At 31.4% G+C, this 3,924-nt stretch overlaps 1 pseudogene across 1 annotated transcript; it reads left to right on the top strand.

Moving 5' to 3' along the window:
• Positions 1–512: 512 nt before the first annotated feature.
• Positions 513–3,364, top strand: LOC149495251 (COBRA-like protein 6; annotated as a pseudogene). The gene is made up of 6 exons (XR_016321172.1): positions 513–874; positions 970–1,046; positions 1,753–2,222; positions 2,323–2,476; positions 2,598–2,875; positions 2,973–3,364. The product of XR_016321172.1 is annotated as a COBRA-like protein 6 (transcript).
• Positions 3,365–3,924: the final 560 nt, after the last annotated feature.

Genomic DNA, 3,924 nt, shown 5'->3' with positions numbered 1-3,924 from the left:
GTTATAAAACCACAAAATCAAATATAGCCTTGATTCTCAAAAGAGATTGAACAGAACATAAACAAGGCCATAGCACAAGCCAAAAAACCTGAGTTCGACATATATAACGACATTAGAGGAAGAACAATGGAAATTTGAATTTATTTTGATAAGATAATTATTTGCTAGATTTTGAATATAGAACCAAAATGAAAATTTTAACATGAGTCATGAAAATTTTAAAATTTAAGTGATTTTATTAATACATACTGAACTTTTTTAAATACCTTGAAGTTAACCCAATAACAGTAAGTGGGTAAAGCAAATAATTACACAATTTACTGATATTAATTTTCAAATTTTATTTCTTTATTTACTAAATTTTGTAGATTAGAGATAAGAAGAGACTTAAATTTTGTACCTTTAACTCAAGAAGATAAAACAAATGGAAATATACATTTAAAATTTTGGAAAAAAAAACAAATTAGACACTCAAATTCCAAGGAGATTAACAAGTTTGCTTTAAATGCTATTGTTATCAATCACATCTTAAAAATCAAAATCTCCTAATATAGACCCATTCTAAGGACCTTGATTTGGTAAAATTCCATATTTTTGGCTGCCATTGTTTCATGCTTTCTTTCTTTAATTTATGAAGAAGAAATAAGAGAAACTCTATACACATTTCTTATCGTCTCATTTTATGCCTCTTTTTGGAGTCTGGTTTCACTCACCACATAAGGAGTGAAGTGTTTTCTTGAATACATTTTCTTTCTTTGTTGCTTGGAGTTTAGAATTTTTGAAACATACCCTTTATTTCTTATTCATCATAGATTAATGGGTATGTTTTGGATTTTGATCTTCTTCTCCCTAATCATCTCCATCTCGCCTTCTCGTAAGTGCCTTTTCCTTTTCTCTACTTTGTTATCTAAGAAAATTATAGGAGTTTTTATCTTTTTGTTGAATCGTATTTGATTAATTGAATTGCAGACAGTTTTGATCCATTGGATCCACATGGTAACATTACAATCAAATGAGATCTTTTGCAATCATCGGATACATATGATGTAAGTGGTTGGATTCTTTCCTTTGAATCTTTTTTTTTTCTAAGATTGTAAAATTATAAATTTGAATTATTGGATTGTTAAAATTCAATCTTGAGTTTGTGATTGAAAAGATCAAACTGTTGCATTAAGCTGCCACCTAATTAGGTTTAACATTCTACATGGGAGAGAAAGTGGGAACCTGAGTTAAAGGAGTGGTCTTTTTTTCTAAAAGCCTGCTGGTTTTTCTTTATTTTTGTACCAATATTACCCTTGTAGTCTCTTTGAGGGTGGATTTTATGTAACAGTAAAGTGGAAGTTCTTCCACTTACATGGTCATAAGTCTTAGATTCTAGCAACGGAAATTTTTCTGAAAAAAATAGTGAAAATGCCGCCATATTAATGCTCCCTTAACCCGCAAATGCGTGATAATCCTTAGTTCTTTGTTCTTCAATTTTATAATAGAAACCTTAAAATTGAATTCAGAATCTTGAAATAAATCAATATAATTGTTTTTCTTATCAGAATATAAGATTCTGTTGACTCACCTGTGCATGATGCTACTTTTCTGTAAATAGAATGTCTATTTGTCTGCATCTAGTTTGTCTTCAACATTAAGGTCCCAGTATTTTCTCTCTGTCTAGGGGCAAATTAGTAAGTTGGAATGAACAAATTAAGTGTGCTTAATTAAATCTTTAAATTCTTAATCCATGAATAATGTTTCCAACAGCTAAAAATATCAATATTCAATTACCAACTATACCGCCACGTGGAGTCACCTGTTTGGAAATTGGGTTGGGATTGGAAAGGCCACGAAGTGATATGGGGAACGTGGGGAGCTGAGGCAACTGAGCAAGGAAACTGTACTAGGTTTAAAGGAACAACACTCCCACATTGTTGCGAAAAAAAGTCCGGTGATTGTTGATCTTTTGCCTGGAGTTTCTTACAATATGCAATCTCAAAATTGCTGCAAATCGGGTTTTTTAACTTCCATGAAACAAGATCCCTCAAAGTATGGTGCCACTTTCCAGATGAATGTAGGTCGTTCTTCTCCTTTTTATTATTATTCTAGTCAATCAGATTTCCAAATGCCGGAAAATTTCACTCTTGGACTTCCTGGTTATACCTGTGGAGCTGCACATGAAGTGAAGCCTAGTAGATATTCTTCAGACAGCGGCCGGAGATGGACCCAAGTTCTTAGTATGCATCTTTTCGGGTTTAACTGTTCACTATTACTATTACTGTTCTACTTGCAAATGGTTAATTTATGACAAGGTTTATGTTTTGATTTTCATATCAGGGACATGGAATGTGACTTGCATCTATTCTCAGTTTATATCAGCAGCAACCCCAAAATGCTGTGTTTCCTTGTCGGTTTTTTACAATGATACTATTGTTCCTTGCCCTAAATGTAGCTGCAGATGCCAAGAGCAACCTGGAGCAAAATGTGTAAAGTAAAGCCTCTTAATTTTTTCATCGATTCTCTAACACATCTACTTTCTTTGTTCATTTTCAGTTTTCTTTAAAAGGGTATTTCTAGTAACCTGAAATTTATAAAATCTGAGAAAACTGTAGGTGTGGAGAGACACCATCTTTGCTGCGAGAAAAGCAAGATTCAAATGATGCAACCCCAGAAGTAGTAAGGTGTACACAGCACATGTGCATTATAAGGGTACACTGGCATGTGAAAGAGAGTTATAAAGAGTATTGGAGAGTTAAGATGACAATAAATAATCTAAATATAATGAAAAATTATTCTCAGTGGAATTTGGTTGTCTTACATCCCAACTTTAAAAGCTTGTATCAAGTATTCAGCTTCAACTATGAACCGCTCGATCAGTATGGAAACATCAGTAAGTAGTTTGAATCAATTTATATTTCGAAAACTGAAGATTAGTACAGTTTCGAATGGAGTTATAAAATGTTGTTTAAATGCTGTGTTTTTGACAGATGATACAGGAATGTTTTGGGGGATTGAGTACTATAATGCCATGTTACTACAAGAAGGTGATAGTGGAAATGTGCAAACAGAAATTTTATTGCACAAAGATGAAGATTTCACTTTTAGAGAAGGATGGGCTTTACCCAGAAGAGTTTTGTTTAATGGTGATGAATGTGTGATGCCACATCCGAATGATTATCCAAGGCTAGCCAATTATGCTCACACTAAGTTCATAATTAGTTCTAATATAATCATTTTTCCATTACTGTTGCTTAGTATTATTATCTTCTAAAATTCTTGGTAAGGCTCATTATTATCAGTGTTTGTTTATTGAGAGAGAGTTTTGGTTTTGTAGAGTATAATAGACTTATTAGTATTAATATTTGGTGATTCTTGAAAATTGTTTGTGGCTTTGTAAAATCAGAATTGAAATTCTTAAAATACTAAATAGATTAGTTTAATGATTGATCTGATCTTAAAAACATTTTGATAATGCTTTTAGACTTTTGGTTTAATAGTTAGAATTGAATTACAAATATGTTTTATCCCAAATAAATGGAAAGAAAAACATAATTTTCTTTTCTTTCACCTTGTGAAACACAATTTAAATCAATTCAAATCGATTTAAACTATTTTTTCATTTTTTCATACTTATTGTTTTAAAAAAAGAAAAAGAATAATTAACTGAAAATAATGTGGCTATTATGGTTTAGTTTGAAAATCCAACCCAAATCTATAACAGTGGTTTGTGAAAAATTTAAATATATAGTCGGCAATTGCTCTAACGTTCTTTGTTTGTCAATTGGTTTTTCTCTAGGATCTTTAAATGCTAAGGAGTTATTTAATTGTGTTCTTTACTCAAACTTTACTTTTAAAGCACTTAAAATTTCATGTTTCTTAATTTTGTTTTCCACAGCAGCAGCTATTATTTTGTTTTGCTTTTGGGACGAATTACTACTT

This window comes from Jatropha curcas, chromosome 6 (genome assembly GCF_041381405.1).
Source record: "Jatropha curcas cultivar XTBG-Jc1 chromosome 6, XTBG_Jcur_1.0, whole genome shotgun sequence".
NCBI classification, from domain to species: Eukaryota; Viridiplantae; Streptophyta; class Magnoliopsida; order Malpighiales; family Euphorbiaceae; genus Jatropha; species Jatropha curcas.
Note: the sequence above shows the minus strand (reverse complement) of the source record. Positions and strands in the feature narration are given on the sequence as shown.